Raw genomic sequence first — 14,684 nt, 5'->3', positions numbered from 1 at the left:
CCGCCCACCTCTAGTAGTCGGGCAGCAGAGTCGGCATTTTTAGCCTAACCTAGAAGTAGGGTAGAACAAAGGTTTTTTTTAATGGATTTTGATTCTATAGATGGTCCATAATGAGAATCCAACTGATGACACACTGTCAGCATTGAGCATTTTACTATATCAGCATTTGAAAAAGCAGGATTTAGAGCAGCTTTTTCCATGGTATTTAGTGGTTTTTGAGTATATTGCCCTAAATGGAGGGAGTTTTATTTCCATCCAGTCCCCTCAATAAACTACCAATCATACTCTGAAGTATTCTTGCACAAAATTCTGATCATATCTGTCCATTAAAATATTTACCTGCAGATAAAAAAAAGCTAAATTTATCTGAATCACCACAATTCATCTTAATAGGTGTATTTACACTCTTTTTAATAGGCCTATGTACAAAATTGTTCATTTTTATGGTTTGAACATATATTGACTAATTGAACAGTTGAGATTAACTTGTTTTACAGAAAAGCATTATTTAGCAGATGCATATTATAGATAGAAAAATCAGGCATGAGCAGAGATATTAAGTGAAGTCTACTTAATAAACTGCAGGAGGCACTAGTACTGATTTGTAACTTAATTTGTCAAGCAGAGACTGAAAGCAAGATTGTATCTTATTGGAGACAAACAGTGTAAGTTTGGACATGAGGAAGTTGATGTGAATATCTTGGTTTACATGTTGACAGTCACACACAAAGCAAAGTAATGGCAAGTTCATTGATATAAAGGTGACTGCCAGGTTACTGGCAGGAAAAAAAAATGATCTACTGTTACTTCATGCCCTTAGTGGGTGTGACTCTGTGTCATATACTTTTTGAAAAAGGAAAAATAATGGCACTCAATATTTTATTGGAAAATAAAGATATTCAGTTGCAAGCTTTTGGTGATGCTGAAAGCAAGAGAAATAATGTGGTAGCTGCAGGGAAAGCCACCTTTGCAAAGTTTTATGATGGTAAACAATCTAGGGACCTGACTATGAACCAACTCAGGTTGAAGATTTTCACTTCCAAAAAGATGAAAACACTCCCAATCAAAATGTTACCTCCCATAGAGGACGCCCTTGAGCATCATGTCGTCTGCAGGTTATGATATGGAGAGCTGCAGATGCACAGGAACCTCCATCTACAACAACGCAAATAGAGAAGTTTGGATGGAAAGCTGAGGACAACATACCTCAGCCAGTGACACCACCAGCAGAAATTGCACCGAGTTACTGAAGGTTGTTGGTTGCTCTTGTGCTGTACATATGCCTTGCTCTATTGGAAAGGTGCTCTTGTGTATCTTTAGCATTGTCATGCACAAAATATTGCAGATGTGAAGCTTAAAAAAAAAGTGCCAAAACATCGATACTAAAGAAACTGCAGCAGATGAAAATGATGACGAACATCTATATACATAAAGGGCTACATCTGTCTGTCTGTCTGTCCGGGATAAACTCCCAAACTATAAAAAGTAGCCCTAAAAACTATACAGTAGTGTTCAGAATAATAGTAGTGCTATGTGACTAGAAAGATTAATCCAGGTTTTGAGTATATTTCTTATTGTTACATGGGAAACAAGGTACCAGTAGATTCTCACAAATCCAACAAGACCAAGCATTCATGATAGACACACTCTTAAGGCTATGAAGTTGGGCTATTAGTAAAAAAAAAAAAAAGTAGAAAAGGGGGTGTTCACAATAATAGTAGTGTGGCATTCAGTCAGTGAGTTTGTCAATTTTGTGGAACAAACAGGTGTGAATCAGGTGTCCCCTATTTAAGGATGAAGCCAGCACCTGTTGAACATGGTTTTCTCTTTGAAAGCCTGAGGAAAATGGGACGTTCAAGACATTGTCCAGAAGAACAGCGTAGTTTGATTAAAAAGTTGATTGGAGAGGGGAAAACTTATACGCAGGTGCAAAAAATTATAGGCTGTTCATCTACAATGATCTCCAATGCTTTAAAATGGAAAAAAAAAAAAGAAAAGACACACGTGGAAGAAAACGGAAAACAACCATCAAAATGGACAGAAGAATAACCAGAATGGCAAAGGCTCACCCATTGATCAGCTCCAGGATGATCAAAGACAGTCTGGAGTTACCTGTAAGTGCTGTGACAGAAGATGCCTGTGTGAAGCTAATTTATTTGCAAGAATCCCCCGCAAGTCCCTCTGTTAACCCTCCTGTTGTCCTCATTTTCTGTATACATCCTGTGTCCTCTGGGTCAAAATGACCCGTCTTCACTAAACCCCCAATATAAGCAGCTTAATTGAATTTTAAACACCAAATTTCATCTTGCATATTGTTATTCACCACAAAATGTGTGAATACCTGAGTTTTCCCTCTTCACTTGAATTTCTATAGCTTAAGAAAAGAAAAAAAATGTGCAAAAAGTCGTTTTGAATGCATTTTTATTCATCCCAATGACTTGTTTCTTTTTTTTTTCTGCAGTGAACAATTTAAGATAATGTACAATACAAAAATATGAAAAATAACATAACCCATTCAACTAATTAGCACATGTAGGGCAGTATGCAAGTGCACAGCCTTTGCAGATATATTTCTTACACCTGCAGCACACAGTATGTGTTTTACAGCCCTCCTTTTGAGGGCAGAACTGACATCTCTTCCTCTTACTTGCCCTAGCTGGGGAAGTAGCTGTAGTAGCTGGATCCTCAGGTTGATCAGGAGCTCCTGCACTCTGAATAGCTTTCACAACTGCTGCTGAGGCTTCTGTGCGGGGAACATGCTTCCTTCTTTCAATGAGTGGAGTTACAAATGCCTTTCCTAGCTGCTCCACGAACACCCTCCTCTTGTTCTGCTTACGAGACATCCAGGTCGGGTTGATCTCTCTCCAAATCACAAAGGCATTGTAGGAGGAAACATCAATGACGTTGTGGAAGATGACCAGGAGCCAGCGGGCAGTCATTCTTCTGCAGCTGTATGTTCCAATCACCTTATCTAGGTTGTCCACACCTCCTTTGTTGCGGTTGTGGTCTAGGATGATGATTGGCTTCCTGTCCTCACGATCGCTAATGTCACCGTCTGTGTGCAGTGTGCTCAGAAGAACTACATTCTTGTTTTTCTTTGGGAGGTAAGAAACTAGAGTGGTGGTGGGCATGAAGGCAAACTTTGACGCAAGCAGTGCAGGTGGGAGCTCAGGCTTGTTCTTTCGAACTGTACCAACCATGGTGATCTTCCTCTTCAGGAGCTGCTGTCCGAGTTAATAAGAGGTGAAGAAATTGTCACATGTCACATTGTGACCCCTCAGCACAACTCGCATCCCCTGGTTCTTCTCTGGGCATCCACTGGTCGGCTTCCCAGTATAGACTTGCATTTTCCAAGCATAGCTTGATTTGGCATTGCAAGCCACACATGACTTGATCCCATACTTTGTTGGCTTGCTGGGCATATACTGCCAGAAAGGACAACGACCTTTGGACAAAAGACATTAGCATCAGTGATTAGTATCAGTGTCACAGAAAACAGTCAAAGAAATCAATAGTGAAAATCACTTTTATTACAAATATGAAAACAGATTACCTCTAAATGGAACCAGTTGCACATCCACTGTTACGTCAGGCCCTGGATTGTAGAGGTAGGGCAGCCGCTCTACCCACTTGTCCCATACCTCTCTTATGGCTGCAAGTTTGTCTGTCACACGTCTTGCTGGTCTTGACTCACGGTCATCAAATCGTAGCAGTCTTGAGTAGGTGTGAAAGAGTTTGAGTGGCATTGTGGCTCAGAAAATTGGCCTTCCACTCTCTACATCCCATAGACTAGCTGCAGCCTCACCTCGGGACCTGTATACACCTGCTAAGATTAGCAGCCCTAAGTAGGCCTGCAGGTCAAGCGCATCCATCTTTTTTCAGCTGTCTCCATATTTGCGAAAACCCTCCAGATTTGTCATCTCCAGGATTATTTTTTCTATTGCTGGTGTGATAAACAGGTAGAACATAGAGACAATGTCATGGGCATGAGAAACGGCATACCTTGTGGGTCCTGGGGTCATCTTTATGACGTTTTGTTCTGCATGCCTGCCTTGTTGGTCATATGCTGCTGAGGACCATGTTATTTTGCCATTTTTTGAAAGGAAAGTCTCTCTTTCAGCTTCAGGGTTTTCTTCTTCTTCTGAAGATGATTCATCATGCTCTGGGTTGTATTCCTCCCCATCTTCTTCTTCGGATACATCCTCCACTTCCTCTTCTGAATCAGAGTTGTCTTGCTGGACATCTGAGAAAATCAGCTCTACAGCCTCTTCAACGTTATAACGCACACGCATGGCTTCAGCACAGACAGAATTCGGGGTCCTGTTATCTGCAGCACCTTTATAACCTCTGGAAATAAACAGGTGGTCTTCTGCAGTCTGTGAGAACAACACTTGATTTGCCTTGTTTACTTCTGCTACTGATTGATCTGAGACACAACTAAAACATTGTAACATTCTGTGGTTTGTAAATAACTGTGACCTTGATTTAACCTCTATTTGCCTCACGGGTCATTTTGACCTGAAGACCACCTTTGTACCTTTTTTTGTACAGCTTACATGGAAATGTGAATAAAAGCAACATTTCACTTTTTCTACTGTTGGGGCCAATCTAGGAAAAGTCATAAAATTTCAAGTTAAAAAAACAGCATTTTTTTGGGGGGGGTTTTAACACAGTGGCGGGTCATTTTGACCCGCGGACAACAGGAGGGTTAAATAAAAGACGTGCAGAAGAGGTTACAATTTGCCAAAGAACACATCAACTGGCCTAAAGTGAAATGGAGGAATATTTTGTGGACTGATGAGAGTAAAATTGTTCCTTTGAGTCCAAGGGCTGCAGACAGTTTGTGAGACGACCCCCAAACTCTGAATTCAAGCCACAGTTCACAGTGAAGACAGTGAAGCATGGTGGTGCAAGCATCATGATATGAGCATGTTTCTCCTACTATGGTGTTGGGCCTATATATCGCATACCAGGTATCATGGATCAGTTTGGATATGTCAAAATACTTGAAGAGATCATGTTGCCTTATGCTGAAGAGGACATGCCCTTGAAATGGGTGTTTCAACAAGACAGTGACCCCAAGCACACTAGTAAACAAGCAAAATCTTTGTTCCAAACCAACAAAATTAATGTTTTGGAGTGGCCGCCGGACCTAAATCCAATTGAGAACTTGTGGGGTGACATCAAAAAAGCTGTTTCTGAAGAAAAACCAAGAAATGTGAATGAATTGTGGAATGTTGTTAAAGAATCTTGGAGTGGAATAACAGCTACTATATATATATATATATATATATATATATATATATATATATATATATATATATATATATATATACTCAACAAAAATATAAACACCATGATTAGTGCACAGGTGTGCCTTAGACTGTCCACAATAAAAGGCCACTCTGAAAGGTGCAGTTTTGTTTTATTGGGGGGGATACCAGTCAGTATCTGGTGTGACCACCATTTGTTGTGTGTGTGTATGTATGTATGTATGTATATATATATATATATATATATATATATATATATATATATATATATATATATATATATATATTCTGAATCATGACATAGGGAACAAACTCGTACCATTTTTTTGAAAGTTGAACTGAAAATTACAGATTCAGATTTCCAGCCCTGTATATGTGTTGGCCATCTCTGTTTTTTAATACCTTTCTACAGCACATTCAGCAAAACAACAACATGCTTAGGCTGAGGTTGTGGGTATGACAAGGCAGATTCAAATTTCCAGCCCTGTATATGTGTTGGCCATCTCTGTTTATTTAATCCCTTTCTTCAGCTACTTTATGTTCTCAACTGTTAAGCACCTGACTGTCCTGTACAACCCAGGTTGCCTTCCTGTCTGAATACATTAATTTTATGTTTGTAAAATTGCAATGTAAAAACAGTGAAATACACCACTACCTCAATTTTGATTCATTGATATTTACATTTACTGTTGCCTACCTTTTGTGTGTAATTTTGTTAGAAATTTGATTGCAAAACAAAGTTTGCATGAAGGACTTCAAATGTGTTTGTCTTTTAACCAAGTATTTCCACTTAGTTTGGGGAGTCCACCTCTTATAGTTCTGCTGGACAAACTTTAGCCCATTAACTATTATATTTATAAGACATCAGCCTTACAAAAACAAATGTTGGGCAATTGTTTTGATTAAAAGGATTGGCATTTGGCTTATGTCTAAAACAGGTTAACCCGGGCAGCGCCGGGTTCCCCAGCTAGTAGACATTATAAAGGGTTGACGCCACATTGGCTGCTGGGCTGCATCATTGTTGTGATTCTATCACAGGGCACAGTGAAGGTTTGATTTTATATTCTTGTTTATTTTTATTTTTTAGCTTTCTATAATAAGGTTGCTTTGTTCTTTGTTCTGTAAAGTGTCTTTTAGCACTGTATAAAGTGCTATATAAATATAATGCATTATTAGCAGTAGTATTATGATGAGGTGCAAAGAGCTACAGAGGGCTCTGTATACAGTCCTCTATAGTGCAGCAGATAACTGAAACAGTGAGTTAACAGGGTTTTCAAAAGGAATAGTTTGGACCATGTATCATGCATAGTTATCATGTTACGGGGTAACATATGTCACATGTCATAGAATGCAATGGACGTTGACTTTGTTTGTCCTTTACTTTGGAGACCAAACATTCAACACAATAAAAACTATTCCATTTATTAATCCTATTAACTCAACCAATAATTTGCATTACTTTTTACCAAAATTGAAGCAACTTTAACTTTTGGCCCCTGTACAAACTGAAACTGACTTGTCACCATTTTTGCTGTTTTTACCCCATGACTCCTGATCATTCAGTCATAGATAGTCCAAACTATACCTTTTTGGAATCTTTACAATCAGACAAATAATGTGGATTAGTTTTCAAAATGATTGGAGCATTTTAAATTTTGACCTCTGTGTAATTATTCAATTGACCCCTACCTGGCTATATTGAAAATTCAAGTGGCCAGTTGGTTTGTTCAAAAGAGTAATGTCTAAGGAGTATTTGTGCCAACTTTGGTGCTTGTATCACCATTTGCATGATTTTGCTCTAAATATTCTCTTAACTACTGCACTATTTAGGGCTTTTAGCTGGAAAACTTTCATGAACAAGTTTGTACATGTGTAAATATGGTTTGGGGTGGGACGTCATGTTCTTGTGTTAATTTGACAATTTACATTTACATTTTATTCTCCGTCTGCTTTGTACAGCCTTTCTCTCTCTGTCCTGATATGAAGTATATTGATACACTATGTGATTTATATATTATCATTTTCTGTTATATAACTTTTTAATGTTTATGTATGAATGATATTGATACTCTATATATGATTTGTACGCTTTTGCCCCCTGCTGGAAGCTCCTGTTTACTACATATTTTGCAGCAGTGTAGCAGTTGAGAGGAGTTAAGCTCAACTCTACACAAAACAAGCCATTATTTCTTAACAGGATACAGCCGTATGGAGTTAAAATTGTCTCAATATTTGTAAATGCACGCAGGGTGATCTACAAATAATCACTGATTTGCAAATGTGTTCAGATATCCACAAATGCAAATTTCATATTTGTAACTTGTAAATTGGTCTTTGCAAATAATGTTGTATTTGCAAATATAAAACTTAATCTGTAAAAAAAAAAAATGACATTTGTAAAACTGGAAATTGTATTTGTGAATTGAGTTTCAGCATTTGTGGATCACCAATTACACGCATTCAACGCTTTCCTTTGCGACGTCATTTTGAGATTCTTTTCGCGAACACAGATCCACAAACAACTACTGATTCACAAATACACACGCACACTGGATATCCACTAGATGGCAGTGTGGTTCCATTCACCAATGTGGCTGAAACTATATGCTCCCGGATGACTCTTTAATCGTGATCGTTACTGAGTATTTAAAATGCTTATCGCAAAGCGTTCTTTTTTTTTTTTTACGACATAATGCATGTTTTATAAGTCCGCGGACGCTGATCTGTGTGTTACAGATACAAATCAGTTTCCTCGGATCCGCGGAGCCTGGCTGTTGCGACAGTTGTCGTAAAGCGGGACTGGTTGGTTGCTGCGGTGACGCTGTGTGGCTCCTGTGCGAAGCTTAGCTAAATGTAGCAACTTTTAGAACTTTCACTTTGTCTGTGTCACGGAGCACGCACAGGCGCAATGCTGTTTAATACGCTTATTTGAACCACGGTGTTAAAGAGTACAACACTAACACCCCCGCCCCCTTTCCCATGATGAAATCTGCGGACACATAATTTTAAAAAATAATTCAGCTTGCCACATCAATGAATGGAACCACACTGCCATCTAGTGGATATCCAGTGTGGGTGTGTATTTGTGAATCAGTAGTTGTTTGTGGATCTGTGTTCGCGAAAAGAATGTCAAAATGAAGTCGCAGAGGAAAGCGATGAATGCGTGTAATTGGTGATCCACAAATGCTGAAACTCAATTCACAAATACAATTTCCAGTTTTACAAATGTCATTTTTTTTTTTTTACAAATTAAGTTTTATATTTGCAAATACAACATTATTTGCAAAGACCAATTTACAAGTTACAAATATGAAATTTGCATTTGTGGATATCTGAACACTTTTGCAAATCAATGACTATTTGTAGATCACCCTGTGTGCATTTACAAATATTAATGAGACAATTTTAACTCCATGCAGCCGTGCCACTGCGAGGCAGAGGTCTTGGAAAATAAAGCAGTTTTGGCTTATGGTTTTGATTAAAAAAAAAAATAACTCCGTTAATGTCAATTCTGTCATTTGTACAAAGTTAAAATATAACACATCTTTTAATTTTAAATAATGCACTAATTCTGAAGTTTTGTAATAAACACAGACAGATGCCAAAGGGATTATGGGTAAATGAGCATCCACTGATTGGATGACTCATTCATTCAATGTGAAAACCAACACGTTAATGTGACGTGACGTGTGTAGTGGTATTTACATATAAATGTGCTTTTGTAAACTATGCTATTTTATTCATATGTAAAAAAAAAAATAAAAATGGAAAAGCCAAAACTCAAGTTGTGATTTTTCAACCATCTGATATAACCGGGGTCAAAATGCATAGAACACTGCTATCTACTGGCACCCAGATGCTCAGACCCTTACCCATAATCCTTTGCGTACCAGTTTTTTTTTCACATGCCAGAGAGTTGCTGCTGTTTAAACAGAATCTACGACGATAATTGTAAATCAACATTATACAACCAAAATGTACATTTTTATTTCTTTAGCTGCTGCAAAAGGCTACTCTCAGTTGCGCAAAGGATTATAGGATATCTCAATACTTAGGGTGAATACTGCCATGAACACTACTGGCCAGTAGATGGCAGTAGAAACTGTGAAAATTTGCCAAAACCAATATTCCAAATGATCAGTGTGCTGTTTAATCTGCATGGAGAAGCAACCTGAGCTTCTTTTGGCATTTTTACATAAAACAAACACAATAACAATGTCTATAAACCCAAACAATATATTCTCATGAGAGTTTTAGGCACAGTATACAAAGAGTTTAATGCTGTTGTCCGTGTGGAGCCTGATCAGAGCGTCTCGGGTCAAATGCATTTCTCCTGTCGTGACTGTACTGAGATTACCCATAATGCACCTGGACACAGCATGTCCACACTAAATCTTCAAAATTAGTGCAATACTTTAAAACTAAAACATATAGCTGATGTTTTCACTTTATAAAACTTCAGAAGTGACATTAATTTAAATAACATGTCTGGAATTAGTTTGGTTAAAATTTAAAAAAATTTAAAGTTAAAATTTTCTCTCCTGTTTACAAAAAATAGGGCTGTTTATCTGCTGCATTTAACAGGTAAGTGCTAAAATCTTTTGTATCGGACTTAACAAATGTTTTAACTGATTAATAGAGGTGGGCAATACCGGGAATTTTGGTATTGATCCGATAGCAAATAAATACAGGCCCAGTATGGCCGATAACGATAGTTTTTCATATTTAAGCTTCATAGATCCAAAAGACCTAGGATAGAATTTCGCCAAACATTGTACATGACAACAAAATACTTTATCACAATCAACATTTTTGTTTAAAAAATATCACTCAACACAACTTAAACTCTCCTGAGGTAGAGGGCTGACTCGCTGAGTGGGCCGGTGTTCTGTCGAGATGAGGTGCGCCGTCGAGATGAGGTGCGTCGTTGAGATGAGGTGCCTCGCGGAACTGCATATGTGTGCACTGAAAAAATTACTTGATGAAGTTCGCTTATTTTGATGGGCAAGTAAATGTATAAATTTTTCATCCAAACATAGTAATGTATAAAATCTGCTCACTATAAAACGATAAGTATTTTTAACCTGGAGTTAGCTTATTTCCACAGGAAAATATACATATACATAAATTTATGCTCCTAATGTAAAATACAGAAAATGTTTTACTTACTAGGCTGTAAATACATAGAATACAATTAATAAATAAAAAAAACTTTGACGGAAAAAACAAACAAAAAAAAAAACAATGCGCATGCGCAGTTGCACGTCAAGCGAGTTACATCATCTCCCCATGTGCAGTTGCGTGAGGCACCTCATCTCGACGGGTGACATCTTCAAGTCCGGGGTAGAGCGATGTGCGCATGCACACGCATGCGCAGTAGCGCGACGCACCTCATCTCGACGGGACACCGGGCCAGGCTGATCCTACCTGCATGGCTGTTGGCTGGCGCCACTGATCCACGTGATGGCGCAACAACAAAAGACCAGAGGGGGGAGGGTGCCCTGCTCTGTGTTGTGTGACACAGCGCAGTGCTGCTCTTACAGACAGAGAGTAGACTTTGATGAATCTGTGTGCACAGCAGTCAGTGCGTGCAGGAGAGAAAAAACCTTGAGTATCGATCTTTTTACACGAGGATCGTTCAATATCAATACCAGCGTTGGTATCGATATTATCAATATTAGGATCGATCCACCCACCTCTGCTGATTAAGATTGATTCACTTCACCTACAAAAACATGTTAGCGACCAAAATTTATCGGAAGATAATTGGTCCAATGATGGTTTTCAAAGTTATCTGAAAAGCTAATGCGATAATGAAAACATTAGCTTTGATAAATAGCGAATTAGCGGAACTGTGCCCACCACTGTGTAAATGTGAAGAAAACAATGTTCCGAGGCCATTTTGAAAATATGCAGATTTACAAAAATGCTCAAGGATGACAGAGTGTCATCAGTCAGTTTCTTACTAAGGACCATCAAATGGACCTTTTACCGCTGAAAACGCTTTGCCGTACATTACTTCCAGGTTCATCTTCTCTGCTGCCCGACTACAGGCCTATAAATACAGAGAGACACCGATGTCCCAAAGTGTTTGTGCTCTCAGGCCTCAAAGTGCAGCCTCAGAGGGAATGTGATGTCTTCACTTTTTCTGCACTTTGGTGGTGGTGTTTTTCACCTGCACTCTCGCAGTAAAAGGGCAGCAGATGAAGAGACATGAATATTTGATGCTGGTTTTTGTGTCTTCTATCTTTTGTGTTTATACACTGTGCCAAGTTCCAGTGAAATCAGGTTTTCACATTTCTTTTTGTTATTACCTTCCTGATCCTGAATTCTCATAAATGTGCTTTAAAGGGGTCTTAAACAGGGATATTCAATTTTATATCTCAAATATCCCACAGATGTGGTTGCACCCTGAAGTAAACTCATTTTCGTTGCATTAAACCATTTTGACTGGATGCAACATATGTGCACTTCTCCCTTTGGATCCAGATGTAACAAGATGTAAGAGAGTTGTAATTTACAAGCTGTAAACAAAATTGAAAATTCCTGCTTCAGTGGCGTTCCCTTCGCCCAGGCACTCCGCTATTGTCTGAAGCGAAACTTTCAAAACTTTTCTGGAGACGAAGGGCCCTATCTTCTACCCAGTTGCCATTTTCAGGCCCAGCACCCACATTGTATAAATTGGAAGTGTACTTGTGCACCTGTGGGTGCATTGACAGTAAGTACGTATTGACAGTAAGTAAATACAGACCCCCCAAAAAACGTCGTTGAGCACAGTTTTTCTGCTATTTATACAGACATGCATAGGTGGGTTCACAACACACATATATTCCACTTGCACACGAGTGCTCATTGCCGTGACTCACCAACTGGAAAGGACTCGGAGAACACGTACCTTTGCTATGACCACATATTCCTCGTCACCAGGTGAAAAAAAAAAATTTCACTTGCATTTAACATCATGCATCAAGCCTCGTTTCCTCATATTTTATCAAAATGTTCATAAAATTTCATCAAGATCCGGTCATAACTTTTTAATTTCATTGCTGCTATATCTCCAATGGCATGCTGCATTCACAGTCTGATGATTTAGCTTGGTGTTTGCCGATGGAGAGTGAGAAGTTGATTAACGATGACCAGTAGTGAGGTCCGCCAGACTCCACAGGAGTTAAGTTGACGTCATCCAACATGCTTATCACAAGTTCAAGTTCAACTCTGGCAAGAGTTGAGCTCCGCTACTGCTACATCACAATTTCACTTTCAATATTTTTCATTTATATAGCGAGAAATCACAACAAAGTTGCCTCAAGGTGCTTCACACAAGTAAGATCTAACCTTAACAACCCCAAGAGCAAGCACACAGTCGACAGTGGTAAGGAAAAACTCCCTGTGATGATTTGAGGAAGAAACCTCAAGCAGACCAGACTCAAAGGGGTGACCTTCTGCTTAGGCCATGCTAGCGACACAATTTACGAAACAAATATACAGGAAGTTTTGGCCGTCCATGCTCCTGCACAGGACGGGAGACTTGCAGAAGAAGACACCCTCTCCTATCTTTGGATGGAGCCGCACATCAAACAGAGAGAAACAAAACAGAATCAGGCATCGGAAAGACAACAAACAGTATCATTTGTCAGCATTAAGCAACAAGAAAAACAGAAGAAATACTAAGGTAATCGTCAGCCAGAAGCCCCAAGGCCTAAGATTTTTGAGAACCTGCTACGTTGGGAATATTCAGCCACTTCCCCTCATAGTGTGAATGGGCTGTCATGTTCTTCTGGATCCCAGATGTTCCAGACTGACTCAAAAAGTACCTAATTACATTCGTAGGACGTTATTCATCTGCTCACAAAGTGCTATTGAAGTTCATGATCAATATTTTTATTCAATGTTTCTGAATGCTTAAACCTTTTCCAAATTTTCCAAAATATTATTAATATAATAATTATATATTACTAGGACAGACTGGCGTCTTGTCCAGGGTGTACCCCACCTCATGCTCTATGACTGCTGGGATACGCTCCAGCCCCCCACGACACTTAACTGGAGTAAGCGGTTGAAGATGACTGAGTAATTATTTAATATATATTATATTTGGATCTAAAATATCCACTTGCTGTGATATTTTAATGCTTAGCCAATGTGGCTAAAATGATGTATGCTATCTTTAGCCACAATCGGTTTCCTTGAGCAATATCATGTAGCTGTAAATTATACCAACGGCATTAGCAGACAAATTCACAAAAAGGTTTAATCAAAAATATCACAGTATGTACACTCAACAAAAATATAAACGCAACACTTTTGGTTTTGCTCCCATTTTGTATGAGATGAACTCAAAGATCTAAAACTTTTTCCACATACACAATATCACCATTTCCCTCAAATATTGTTCACAAACCAGTTTAAATCTGTGATAGTGAGCACTTCTCCTTTGCTGAGATAATCCATCCCACCTCACAGGTGTGTCATATCAAGATGCTGATTAGACACCATGATTAGTGCACAGGTGTGCCTTAGACTGCCCACAATAAAAGGCCACTCTGAAAGGTGCAGTTTTATCACACAGCACAATGCCACATGTCGCAAGATTTGAGGGAGCGTGCAATTGGCATGCTGACAGCAGGAATGTCAACCAGAGCTGTTGCTCGTGTATTGAATGTTCATTTCTCTACCATAAGCCGTCTCCAAAGGCGTTTCAGAGAATTTGGCAGTACATCCAACCAGCCTCACAACCGCAGACCACGTGTAACCACACCAGCCCAGGACCTCCACATCCAGCATGTTCACCTCCAAGATCGTCTGAGACCAGCCACTCGGACAGCTGCTGAAACAATCGGTTTGCATAACCAAAGAATTTCTGCACAAACTGTCAGAAACCGTCTCAGGGAAGCTCATCTGCATGCTCGTCGTCCTCATCGGGGTCTCGACCTGACTCCAGTTCGTCGTTGTAACCGACTTGAGTGGGCAAATGCTCACATTCGCTGGTGTTTGGCACGTTGGAGAGGTGTTCTCTTCACGGATGAATCCCGGTTCACACTGTCCAGGGCAGATGGCAGACAGCGTGTGTGGCGTCGTGTGGGTGAGCGGTTTTCTGATGTCAATGTTGTGGATCGAGTGGCCCATGGTGGCGGTGGGGTTATGGTATGGGCAGGCGTCTGTTATGGACGAAGAACACAGGTGCATTTTATTGATGGCATTTTGAATGCACAGAGATACCGTGACGAGATCCTGAGGCCCATTGTTGTGCCATACAGCCAAGAACATCACCTCATGTTGCAGCAGGATAATGCACGGCCCCATGTTGCAAGGATCTGTACACAATTCTTGGAAGCTGAAAATGTCCCAGTTCTTGCATGGCCGGCATACTCACCGGACATGTCACCCATTGAGCATGTTTGAGATGCTCTG

The 14,684-nt window shown here is 39.5% G+C and overlaps 1 pseudogene; it reads right to left on the bottom strand.

Moving 5' to 3' along the window:
- Positions 1–2,519: 2,519 nt before the first annotated feature.
- Positions 2,520–4,292, bottom strand: LOC117530554 (annotated as a pseudogene).
- Positions 4,293–14,684: the final 10,392 nt, after the last annotated feature.

The sequence above is a fragment of the Thalassophryne amazonica genome, chromosome 18, assembly GCF_902500255.1.
Source record: "Thalassophryne amazonica chromosome 18, fThaAma1.1, whole genome shotgun sequence".
Taxonomy (NCBI): Eukaryota; Metazoa; Chordata; class Actinopteri; order Batrachoidiformes; family Batrachoididae; genus Thalassophryne; species Thalassophryne amazonica.
The sequence above is the reverse complement of the archived record's forward strand: the minus strand, read 5'-3'. Positions and strand labels throughout refer to the sequence as shown.